The sequence below is a fragment of the Oryza brachyantha genome, chromosome 2 (genome assembly GCF_000231095.2).
Source record: "Oryza brachyantha chromosome 2, ObraRS2, whole genome shotgun sequence".
NCBI classification, from domain to species: domain Eukaryota; kingdom Viridiplantae; phylum Streptophyta; class Magnoliopsida; order Poales; family Poaceae; genus Oryza; species Oryza brachyantha.
The window spans coordinates 21297625-21310888 of NC_023164.2; the positions used below are offsets into that span (position 1 = coordinate 21297625).

The following is a 13264-nucleotide window of genomic DNA, read 5'->3' on the forward strand; positions in this document are numbered from 1 at the left end:
CCGTCTCTCAGATTGAAAGTAGCAATCTTCTCCGAATGAACTGGTTGATGCCCAAGAGGGCAACGGGCATCCAGCACGCTATTTACATGCTAACCTTGTTGATCTCTTACATGCGCCATTCTTAGTGACGAGAAGAGTATGAAGTGCAGCTGCTAACTCTCTCGGTGTCAGCATTGACGAGCTCCAACCAAACGCTGAGAACCATCTTTTTGTTGAGATTTGCAAGCTTTTCTGAAGAAACCTGAAGCGAAGGGTCGATTAATTCATTAAAAGGCCCAATTTATAAAAAGCCCAATAAGAGCCCATCAGACGGTGGGGAAAGTGCAGTCCAAGCCCATTATCCACTGGCGGACCAGGCCCAACCGATCACGCATTCCGTGCCCAATTTCTGTCCCCGCACGGCGTCGGCCGACCGCCGAGCGTCGGAGGATGGCGGCGGCGGCGGGGGACTCGTCGGAGCCGGACTCCGGAGTCGAAGCATCGGCGCAGGAAGCTCCAGGTAGCCACCACCACCCTCGGTCTTGGAATCGCCGAATCGGTAGCAACTCTCTATGCCTTGATTTCGCGCAATTTTGCATTTGAATTCGGTCCCCTTCGCCATTGTGGGGGCTTCCCGTCGGCGGCGATCGTGCCGAGGGGACTGTGTAGGTGCGATTAGCTCCGGGATTCGAAGTGTTTCTTGAAGGGAGATTGTGTCATGTTTCTTACTCAGAGTAGAAGAGTGTCTCCTTGTACCGAGAGGATTCATAGTCTACAGGGAATTAGGGCGAAGTGGTCGCGTATGGTTGGTTGCTGAGGCAGCGTTAGCGCGTGAGTGCGCAAGTGTGCTGCGGCAACTACCCCAGCTCGCGCAATTGCTCCGAAAAGGAGTGAGTAAGAAATAACGATGTAGCTCTGCGAGTGGCTGTATAGTGCATAGCTAAGTCTAAAGTGCGAAGGGAGGGGGAAAACCCCATGAACAACACACTTTTTAAATCAAATTTCTTATTTAAGATTTCGTTCTTATGCTTTTTTTTTCTATATCCATTCTAGCTTGATTTAGTTTTCTATATCCATTCTAGGTTGATTTAGAACCTCAAGTTTGGACGGTTAATGAAATGATAAGCCGTAGGTTTATTCTAGAGTTTTTCTTCCTTAGTTGGACAGTGAGTCGGATTTTGTTAAGATAGGATTAGATTGGGTAATCCTTCATCTATATAAAGAGGGTCCCTATCCAGGTTAAGGTAGTCATTACAGAATTATATTGAGTTATTTTCTTGTCTCTTTGTCCCTGCCTCGCAGAAGTGGCATCGATCATGACTTGCCACACTGACGAGATCCAGGGCTATTCTCTGTTTCTTCCTACTATCATACTCCTTTTGTTTTTGTTTATTTGTCATTGACATTTTGATCTATACCTAACTATTCGTCTTATTCAAAATTTTTGTGCAAATATACAAAATTATAAATTATGCTTAAAGTATCTTCAGTAACAAAACAAATCATAACAAAATAATTAATAAGTATATAATTTTTTAATAGGATAGATGGTAGAACATAAATTTAAAAGTCAATGGTGTCAAATAGAAAACGGTGGGAGTATCTAATATGTTTTCCTTTGCCCTAAAATATCCTTGCACGTGACAATGCACCTCTAGTAGGTCTTGCTGTTTTCAAATTTGAAATGTAACTTCACTATCTTTGGGAAGTTTGGACATAAATTTCCAAACTCTTTATCCTTTCCCATCCTACTCAGAAGGTTGTTAGATGGTTTCTGGTTAAATGATGAGTCTAAACACTAGACAATCATATGTCCTCTACTGCCAATTTCTGCTAATGCTACGATTAAGTAATCATTAGTATTCCCTTAAGTAATCCATTAGTATTCCTTCTTTATTGCTTCATTGCTTGTCTTCTAATCGATCTCCTGGTTAAATTTTAGTTACTAATCATGAAAAATGCATATATCTTCTGTATTCTTTTCATGCTTTTATTTGCAAAGCTTCATGCCTTAGACATCATAGTAGCAGAGCAAGTTTTCTGATTGGCTTAAATCAATCACGTTGGGCATGGCCAAGGTAGTATTTGCATTTCTTCTTTGTTATGGCTTAACCTACCTCAGGTCTACATTCATCATTATTGTGCACATTTTCAGAGCAATATGTTTTGGCCAGCTGCCTGATTATTGTATGCAAAACACTCTATTGCTTGTTGAAAGATATTTTGCAGTCCTAATTGGCATCGTGGTGCAGCAACATTTGCTAACTCAACTGCTTTATTCTTGAAGTTTTCCAACAGATGGTTTAGTAGGATATAATTGACTTATTACAACATGATATGGAAGAATTTTCCAGGGTAGATACCAATTTACTGAAGTTCTAGACATAGCTACAGAGTCAACCATAGCAATAATCATTACTATCCAGCCATTTCAGCTATTTTGAGTAAACCAAATTGCACAGCACTTGCTGACTGGAATGATTAAAATTACCTGGAGAACTCACTTATTCATCTCATATCTATCTTATGCTATTGTACCATGTTGTTAGGAATGGACCAATAGTTTCTTGTTCTGTGGTATACTATTTTGGTGTTTATAACATGTTTTTATCCAAATCTTTTCTTGGATGTTCCAATGCCAAATTCCAGTTCTTATGGTGCTCTACTTATAGATCTGGGACATGTAGAATACTGATGGCTTGCTGTGCCTGTACGGTTTTATTATGGGTAGATCCCCGCTGTGCTATTTGACAATTAATTTGATGTTTTGGCCTATCACTTCATACTATTGTTCGAGACCAAGGACAATTTGAAAAGAGATAGTAGTTGATGCACTATTGATAAATTAATGCAATTTGTGTTTCCTTCACGTAGGTTGGTTGCATAAGAGCACAGCTCGCTGATAAAAGACCAGTACTGCAAAAGTTGCAAATCAGAGTATTACTGAAGTGAGTTCGACTCCATATGACCTTTTTTGGGTGGGGTTCATCCTTCGAACCCTGCCTTTTGCTACCTCTGGGAACTAAATATTTCCTGCAAATATGGATTTGATTTCTTGGCTCTGCAGCTTTGCTGACCGTACTACAATAGATCTGCTGGCTTTTGCCCCTCAAGAGGACTAGCTTGATGGTACATTTCTTAATCTTTGTTCTGAAGCAATAGGTCAATTGTGAATAGTTTATTTTCTATGCTGCAAAAGGTGTACCATACTCTTCTTTACCTTGTTTAACAATGTTGTAGTTCTCCAAAAGGCCCATATTTCTACACATTTTCAATCTTTTAATCCATCGGTACCCCAGTCCAGCGATAGACCTGGCATAACCTTACCATTATTCTATTTACCTGTGTTGGACTTGAGGAAATATGTTATTGTTGCAGAACTTTTAGCCCTACTCCCATGTTGTTCTATTCTTACTTTAATCCATGGTTATCTTTACACAGGGAGACTAACCAAGTCCAAGATTCCTTTCTCGCGGATGGATGGTCCTAGTTGAGTGGACCTTTTGGTGGGAAGCGGACAAACTAAAGCAGGTTCGCACTTGACAACTTAAGGGTTTGTTTCATTTGTAGGAAAAACATACTAGAAAATAAACAAATGATTGAAACTTTAACGATCTTATAAATTCATATAGGATAACTCAAGACAAGGAGATCTTAGAGGAAAGTTTAACATTAGATCCAACCATCATGGAAACTCTACTTTGAGTCTGTCTATGTCCTCTGCTTACTGCATTTCTCCTGCGGTCTATTCAAATGATTATTCAAATGTTTTTTAATTCTCTGTTTTACACTTGTGCCCTTGTCAAAATACTAAGTAGCAAGTTTGTTCTAATAATGTGTTTGGAAGTGGCCCTAATTTTCTTCGAAAACAACATTCTTCACAATATCTCTTCAATTAAATTGCGACCTAGAGGTAACTTAAATTACCACATATCTTCGTCACTCCAAACAAACAATCACCAACATCAATATGGCTGACATGCTAATTTACAATATTTATATTACTATCTTGCAACCCATCCTTTCAATTTATAACTACATATATTTCTCTTTTTTTGAGGGAATAGTACATGAAAATATTCTTTGTCTTTGAGGTAAAAAAAAGGTAGTACTTTGTAATAGGAACAATCAAGGATGCTTTATATCGCTTGCTTGATGATGGAGCGATGCATTGGACCAATCTATCATTTCTTCATCTTGATTCCAAGTCATTGATCGGTTTAGTTCTAACGATTAATACCACCCCATATGTTCACTTCTGCTTATGCTTAAAAACCAAAATTTAAATCTTCAACCTTAAATTTAGAGTTGATTTTGAGGTTTTTTAACGTAGTTTATTTTCAGCCTTGACATTTAGATCATTAAGAACACATGTATAAATGTTTTATTAACAAATTATTTTTTGTTTGTAAATATGTTATTTGACTCTTTCCCTGAATTGGAAAGTATAGTATCTACCTCACTCTATTAAGGAGTGCAAGTCATATACTTCAAGTACTAATCAGATTTTAAATCCTAACAAGTATTGATGAACCACTCAAATTACACCGAAGCAATATGGGTTTTTACCAACATATAGCAAATGCCATGGTGAGGTTTGCTTGAAAGCCGTTTTTACACCGTGCCTTATAAGCCGAAGACGTGATTGAAGAAAGAAAGAAGAGTTACTACCGTCTCGCACGGGACAACAAAAGGGTCCCGGTCGCTCGAACCCTAGGGCGACCGGGACGGCAACAAGTCCCGTCCGCCGCCACCCTCCCAACCCCTCCCCCATCCTCGCCACCGCCCGAGTGGCCACCGGCAAAGCCGGTCGGCTACAATGACGGTGGCAGTAGGGCTTCATTTTCTTCCACATGCGCTGGGAGGGGGAAACAGGGCCGTGCGGCGGAGGGAGACGCCGGTGTTCACGGCAGAGGGGGCTGGCGGCGCGCGTGGCAGAGGGAGACGGCAGCGTTCGCGGCGGAGGAGGCTGGCGGCGCGTGCGGCAGCAGTGCAGAGGCGGTGCCGGCTGGAGGAGGCCGAGGTCGGCCACGGCGGCGGAGGGCGCGACATTCACGCCCAAGAGGAGGCCGACGAAGGGAGGCGTGGGGAGGCGGCGGATCCGGCGTCCCCAAGACCGGATCCGACCACCCCTCGCCAGGAGCCGGCGTGGCGGCGCCTGGGCGACGTGCAGCCATGGTGGCGGCGCGGCGGCGATGTGTCCTTGACACGGAGTGGAGAGCGGCGCTCGCGGCGGAGGAGGCCGGCGCGCGCGCGGCAGCAGAGGGCCGATGGCGCACACGGTGGTAGCATAAAGCCTGTGCTGGCTGGAGGAGGCGTGGGGAGGCAGCAGGTCTGGCCATCCCCAGCCTGGCGCCGCGACAGTGTGTTCCGGTGCGGGCAAGAGCGACCATGCCTCGACGGCTGGGCAACCGGGTTGCCGACGTGGTGGCCACGTGGGGAGCGGCGGCCGGGCAACGAAAGCGCCGACGGGTGGCGCCGGAGCCAGAGCGACAACGTGTCTGGCGTTGGCGCAGGCCCAGATAGTTGTGCTAACGGAGTTGGCGGCGGTGGGTCGTCTTTCTCGTTGCTGGCCAGCACCCTCACCCTTCCTGGGGCTCCTCCCCTTCTCTGTGGGGAGTTTCTAGGGGGATTGAGGCGGCGGTTTGTCAACGGGGGAAGCTCAGGCTGCTGAAGCAAAGCCATCCAATCCCGGGTTCTCATTCAACTAGATCTGGCGAGGAGGCCGACGGGTGGTGGAACGGAGAGGTCTTGGGCCAGCTCTCAGGGACGGTGGTTCGATGAAGTCGACCGACGGAGGGGCATCGGTCGAGTGTGGTGGAAGCCATGTGCCGCCGATGTTTAGATGGTGGTTTCAAATTGGGTGACGTACCACCGTGGTAGGGGGTTCCAAGCGAAAGCTTAGCCCAATTGTTTGGGCCAACATTGGCTTCCCCTTCGGGCGTAGTAACCCTCCTGAGGGCACTGTTGAGGTATCCCTCCTCCTTTTCAAGGAGCTCTAGGTGAAAACCTTATCCAGCCTTTGGATGGATGACGGCGACGTCTTTTGGCGTCGCGACCCTCGTGAGGGCGTCGTTTTAGAGTCTTCGTGTCATAGTGGTGTCGTTAGCTCGGTGGCGATCGGTCTCGCATAGCGATGGCCAGTTCGGTGCTTAGCTTTCCTTTCTGTAGTGTGTGTTTGGACGGTTGGCACTTGTAGGGGTGGACAGAAAGCTCGTGGCTCGTTAGCTCGCTCGACTCATGACAAACTCGGCTTGGCTCGACTCGACTCGTTTTATTTTTCTAACGAGCCGAGCTAGTATTTTAGCTCGTTAGAGATAACGAGCCAACAAGCCAGCTCGAGCTGGCTCGTGAGCTGCTCGCGAGCCTAACGAGCTAGACCAAAGACACAAGATTCATCGGCGTTCATTGATTTCACTCTAGAATGCATGTGTTCACGTTCACCATGTGATTTGTTGGTTCAAATTTTAATATTTAAATACAATTTCATATGATTTGCATGTTTGAAATGAAAATTTGCTTGTATAACCTATTGAAAAATTGTTTAGGTTAGCTTTTTATGCATGGCTCACGAGCCTAACGAGTCATCTCGAGCTTTATAACGAGCCGAGCCGAGCTGTGTTTTTAGCTCATTACGATAACGAGCCGAGCCGAGCCAGCTCGTTATCTTAACGAGCTGGACCGAGCCGAGCCGAGCTGGCTCGTTATCCAGCCCTAGGCACTTGGTTTGGGGTGTGTGCTTTGGTACACATCCTTACTCGACAGCCAGCCGTCGATGTAAAACTTTTCTTGTAACTTTTCTTTATATCTTAATTACATTGAATGACCTCCTTCGGTCATTCCAACAAATTGAAGAAAGAAAAATAAATTTTAGGGCAAAACCTTTATGCTTATATTCTTGTTGGCCTAAACGCCCAAACTGAAAAGGACTAGAAACAATGAAAAATCCCGCTAAATTGATTCAATTTAAGTTTTAAAAATCAAAATTGGCTAATCCTTAAAGGCTGCAGCTCAAATTAAGTTTTAGTGCTTGCTCAATTTGGAGAATTTTTCACCCATAAAAAATAAGAAAGCGGAGGAATAAGAACACATGTAGATACTAATCCATAGAAATTTTTACGAGGTCAGAGTTGATGTAAAATTTCATTTGTCTCCACTCTGCGATCGTAGAATAGGAAAGTTTCCTTTGATTTTTATATACTTCATTCCTATGATTGAATGACACTTATAGAAAATATTCTTCATGAATCCAAATATTTTGTTTCTCTCTTAAACGAATGAGCCTATGTTTACTTGAGATGGTTGAACAGTCGGTTTTCAAGGACATTAACTTGAAAGTGAAATAATTGAAAATGTCGAGTAGACCTTATGAATTAGAAATAGTTGCTGTCTTAAATTTTCTATGCACATGTTTTCTTGTGGTGTAAAAGCACTCAACCATCATTCAACCCTATTGACCCAATGCTGTCACGTGGGTCCCAATACCAGTTTAAGTTAAACATACTAGCCTTCCACTTATGCCTTGTTTAGTTCTTAAATTTTTTTTCTAAAAACATCACATCGAATTTTTGAACATCTAAATGAAGCATTAAATATACATGAACATTAAAACTAGTTAAAACTAATTACATAGTTGAGGGAAAATCGAGAGAGACGAATCTTTTGAGCCTAATTAGGACATGATTAGTTATAAGTGCTACAGTAACCAACATATGTTAATGATAGATTAATTAGACTCAAAACATTCGTCTCGCAGTTTCTCGGCGGAATCTGAAATTTGTTTTTCTATTCGTGTTCGGAAACCCCTTCCGATATCTGATCAAACATTCGATGTGACCGCTTTAGCAAAAATTTTTGCCAACTAAGCAACCCCTTACCTATGCCAAATGTTGAAAAAAATTTAGTTGTACCCCAGTTCAGATAAGTGTATTAAACTCGGATAGATTCAATAGATTAGGCTTGCCTCAAAGACAAACGACTGACTGACTCCCAAGTTGCAAACAGTTTGTTTCCCATAGTTTGGTTGGTTTGAGCAGTGTTGTACTCATCAAAATTTTCTTGCATGTGAGGCGAGAGAGCGGGTGGGAAGGTGGAAACGCAGGAGCTCCTAGACCCCTGCCTGGCCGCCCCTATGCTTATTGGATCCTTTGCGTTCTCTCGAACCGTATAGCTCCATGCTGTCTGTGCAGCATACACGCGTTGCACGAGAACAACGTGCCATGAATCATTGAAACTGTGCCATGTGGGCTTAACTGCGTTCTTCTCTGCTTTCAAAAAAAAAAACGTTCTTCTCCGTAATTACTCTTAGATTTTTTTTATTTTTTGCACGCGCACTTCCTGAGTGGTTAATCAATATATTTTTTATAAAGTTTTATATATAAGTTCACCATCTCACTCTTAGAAAGTAGATTTTTAACTTTGTAGTGGTTAATTCTATCATTTACACCATTAAATAATTATCACAAAAATCATGTAGTTTTTCATCTTCCATGTTCGACCGGAAAAGAACACGGTATTAGTGCTTAGCTCATCTGTTTTGACTTTCAAATCTTATTTTAATCCTGACATTACCGTGTTGTGGTATTATAACCTCACATTTAATTAACTAATCTCGCGGCAGTTTGGTTACCGCCATTTTTAAGTTATTATTTGATTGTAGCTATGGCATTGGCCAAACTCTGCACCGTGAGTGTTGGAACTTGGAACCTTAGTAAACGTCGAATAGTGATGCAAGAGTTGATGGTACACCTTGGCCTCTTTGGTACTCTGGCCATAGGCTAGGCTCCATGTAATTTAGTTTCAGTTTTAGTTTAAATAAATATTTTTTATTTTATAGTGTAAATTAATTTATTTAGTTAAACGAGAGCAGCCCCTAATTTACCCGTGAGCTAGCCAGCGTCCATCCCTACATGGGAGTAATAGCTAGGCACAAGTAAGCTTGGAAAAAAAACAAAGGGAGTTAGTGTAGGATTAGAACCACTAGTCGCTAACACATACTTTATGTGAGTTATTAGTACTATTATTATAAAAGAACCGCTATACCAAGATATTCCGTTTATACTTTTGACAGTCACCAAATCTAGTATTAATTGGATAGTTTGTTGGTACCGTATGATACCTATCGGGTACCATGCTAAAGCTACCAAGTATAGGTGCATCAATCTATCTATTTACAGCCCTCCCGATCCTCTTCGTCGTTGCCTGTTTTCTATTCCAATCATCCCCATCCATCTCCTCTTCCCATACTTCACAAACACAGGTTCAAATACACAAATTCCACTACTCGATTTGATTCAATTATGGTAGCTGGTGTCCCTGCATCCATCGCTCATTGCTGTGTTGTTAGTCATCTTCGGTGGAAAGGTCACCGTGCAACACTTCCTCGGCGTCCATGGCATGTAGGCCAGCCATCGTCACTGATCCGATCGAGTGGGGTAGTGTCGCAACAAATCCTTGCTACACATGCGTGCCCTCGGCAGGAGTTGTGTGCCCCCTGAGTCGGTGACCGACCTCGCCGTCGTCGTCATGCGCGAGGGCTCCAGCTACCACCGTGGTGGACACTTGCGCCACGACAAGAAGGCGGTTGTTGTTGGCTTGCTACATCTGTGACCGCGATAAGATTTACGTAGAGACGGTGATTAGCTCAAGTTTTTTTTATATAAAATTTATGGAATATAGTTTAAAAGGGGTGGCTGAAATTTTATAGGTTTTTAAGCTAAATATTTAAGGTAGGGTTGTGAAAAAACCTAAGAGCTTTGTCCATTATTACCGTTAGATCCACGCCGATGCAAGAGAGAACCATCGTGAATCGTATGTGTCTTCCACCAATGCTGATTCGTGCCGATGTTGAGGAACGATACCCCATAACCTACCATTTCCGTATTATAATTATTAAATATTAATTATATGATAAATTTGTTGTTTTTAATTATAATTGCTTGGGTTGAAATACTTAGCATCAATTACACCATGCTAATTATTAATTTCGAATTATGAATAATAATAATATATAAAATCAGTGCATGGTAATTACAACTACATATGTATAAATGTGAAATTTAAGAATTATTAATTGTTAGTAAACTGAAGCGGTGATTGTTTGATCTTTTTACGAGAAAAAAGTCAAATGATATATTTGTAATTAAAAAATAATTCGTGAATAAAAATTTTATATATGTATTCTTATCGATTTAAAAGTTAAGGTTGGAAAATAAATTACGATAAAAAACTTCAAAATCTATTTCAAATTTAAGTTTGAAATTTAAATTGTGTCTTATAAGTGAAAAGATGGGGTGTGAAAACTAAAGGGTCTGATATTTTTAGTTTCATGTTTTATTTTGCACGAATTCTTAATTCATCTAATTGATGATCAGATTTTTCTAGTTATCATAAGCGCTCTCTCAAACGTCCAATTTGCGGCTGTTGTAGATACTTATTATGTTACCTTTTGTTTTGTTAATTAAATAAAAATTAAAAAATTGTACTACCTCCATCCCATAATAACGTTATTTTTTGATTTTTGTGTCCAATGCTTTGGTCATTCGTCTTATTTAAAAAAATTGTAAAAAACTTCAAAAAATTAGTCACGCATAAAGTACTATTTATATTTTATCATCTAGTAACAATAAAAATATTAATGGTAAAAAAATTTAAATAAGACGAAGAGTCAAAACATTGTATCTAAAAATTGATTTTTTTTTCACTTTTTACCTATAATGTTCGACTCTTCGTCTTATTCAAAATTGTTTTACTATTAACATTTTTGTTTTTATTAGATGATAAATCATGAATAGTACTTAACATGTGACTAATTTTTTTTAATTTCTTAAAAAAATATCAAATAAGACGGATGGTCAAATGCTGAACATGGGAACCGAAGAATTGGTTTATTGTGGGACGGAGGAGTAGTTTCGTGTAAACTGTAGGCTGTACCAAAAACATATATCCGTTGAAGGCATTGACAATACATGACGCATCATACTCTTATGTTAAAGTTAGCCGTCCTTTGTTGGTCTGTTCAGATGCTAACAAGCTGTTTCGTCAAGGATTGGTTCGTCACCTGTCTTCCCCGCAGGTGAAGTCGCTGTTTTTTCTCCAAGCAACTTTGCAATCATGCTTTTGTCTTTTGCCTGTTGAGATTTTCAGGAGGGGGGACTTTGGGGTAAGTAGCAGGCTAGCAGCAGAAAACAACGGGGCCGCAGTTCGGCACACTGCCGCCATCACGGTACTGTTGGGTTTGACTTGCCAGGTATCGCTGCTTCTTCCAGAATCCAATGCTCCTTGCGCTTGAGCACTGAGAATAGAGACGTGCTTTCATTCCCCGTCTTCTCTCATGCGAAACACCCAGAGTATCATGTCATCAGGAGCACATAATTGTTGATTTATCAAGAAAGCTAATTGCGTAGATATAACCAGCAGTGGCGCGTGTGGACTGTGCGATTAGCATCATATACAAGATTTTCTCACACAACAACATATATTTTCATATTTTAATAAAAAATATTGACAGTATAGTTTTAAACTCTGACCTAACTTGACCAAACTTATATGTCTCGTATTCTGATTAATTTCGTAATTCATATGTCTATAAAGCAAACATGATGAATCCTTTACTATTCTTTTATTTATCAACAAATTAATGACATCTAACTTCAATGGTATATTTGTTTATCTTATTTCCTCTATTTTTATCTTTAGACTATTAGTGATGTCTTCTTGGCATCTCTAATGACATCCTTTCACCTACTAAAGCCATATTATATCATATATTCATAAATTTACAATTTGTTCCAAGTAAGAAAATGCACATAGTTATCAACAACTATTTGTTACTGGCTTTCTTATATTCTATTTCGTTGTTGTCACTCATGGTTTGGACCTTAGAAACTCCGGTATTATGTTGGTATAGGTTTGACCGTTTGAGGACTAAATCTTATTTGTTAGTTGTATTTTTATATAGATTAGATGATCAAGCCATATTCTTTTTCTTGATTAACATGTGAAATACTTTTCAATTAATATGGTAATTTCTAATTATTTTTATGTATTAGGAATAATAAGCTCCTGGAAGGTCCTCTAATTATTAAGATAAGTAATGCTATGAACTATTATTATCGTAATATTATTTATTTTTTATGAAGACCATAATACCACATAACTCTTTTCTCAATAGTTTTTTTAAAAACAAAATTAACATGTTTCTAAATTGTATGTTTACATGGGCTTTTTCTCTTGATATTACTTTTTAATCTAAATTTAAAATATTATAGTCTCCATAATATTTGTCCTTTTAATTCAATTTTTTATGCTCTTAACATTATTTAACTTTAATAAAAAATTTTATCCCTATATAATTGTATTTCCACATTCTATTATCTTACTATTTATTTTTTAAATCCTAATTTTAGATTTTTAATAAGTTTTATTTGTACATGGAATCTTATTTTAATATCAATTATTTACTTTTGGACGAAATTTCACATTTGTGTGTATTTCATTGACTTAATTATTTAAATTCTCACTTCTCTTTGTTCTAATTTTCATATATTTTAAATTGTAATTCTAGTTGGATTATATTATATATTTTTTAGAAAATCTACTCCATGATACCGAGTTTGTAATGTTTCAATGACTGGTTATTGATATTGCCACTTTCTATCAATGCATCGTTTTGTTTCTGCTTATGTTTATAAGCTAAAAATTAAATTTTGAACATTTAGAGTAAATTTGGAGATTTTTTCACCATACTTTATTTTTAAGCCTTGCTTTTAAATCACTAAGAACACATATATAAAAGTTTTATTTGTAAATTATTTTTTTATTTATAAATATGATGTTTAACTTTTCCTAAACAAGCCAAACAGTTATTCCCTATAAAAACTATTAAGATACTATTGTTTGGTACTTTTTTCAATATACTACTGGGTTGGTACCTTTTTCAAAAACACCTTATATACATGTAAGTAGGCTAAAGTCTAGACAATTGCATTCGAATGTTAGTGAAGTGCATTTTTATCCTTTTGGTCTATATTGGTATATGTTAAATAAGATAAAAATAAAGTCCTTTTAGGACAGGTAACGAGCATAGATTTATTTCATAATTAGGCTTGGCAAATTTCCCATTGGGGACTGATACCATTGAGGCTGGGGGTCATTTTGGCTCCGCGGGGGTTGGGGCCTGGGCCTCGTTTTGTTCGGGGATGGGGTGGGCGACAAAAAATCCCTGTAGGGATCCCACGGGACCCCATTTTTTTTTTAGAAAAATGGAAATAGTTGGGCCAATAAG

The 13264-nt window shown here is 39.5% G+C and overlaps 1 long non-coding RNA gene across 1 annotated transcript; it reads left to right on the forward strand.

Annotated features, from left to right (window-relative positions):
• Positions 1 to 365: 365 nt before the first annotated feature.
• LOC107303645 lies at positions 366 to 3856 on the forward strand. Its single transcript, XR_001549594.2, has 5 exons — positions 366 to 499; positions 2854 to 2927; positions 3047 to 3108; positions 3421 to 3510; positions 3612 to 3856. It is a non-coding gene; the product is annotated as an uncharacterized LOC107303645 (long non-coding RNA).
• The last annotated feature ends 9408 nt before the right edge of the window (positions 3857 to 13264 follow it).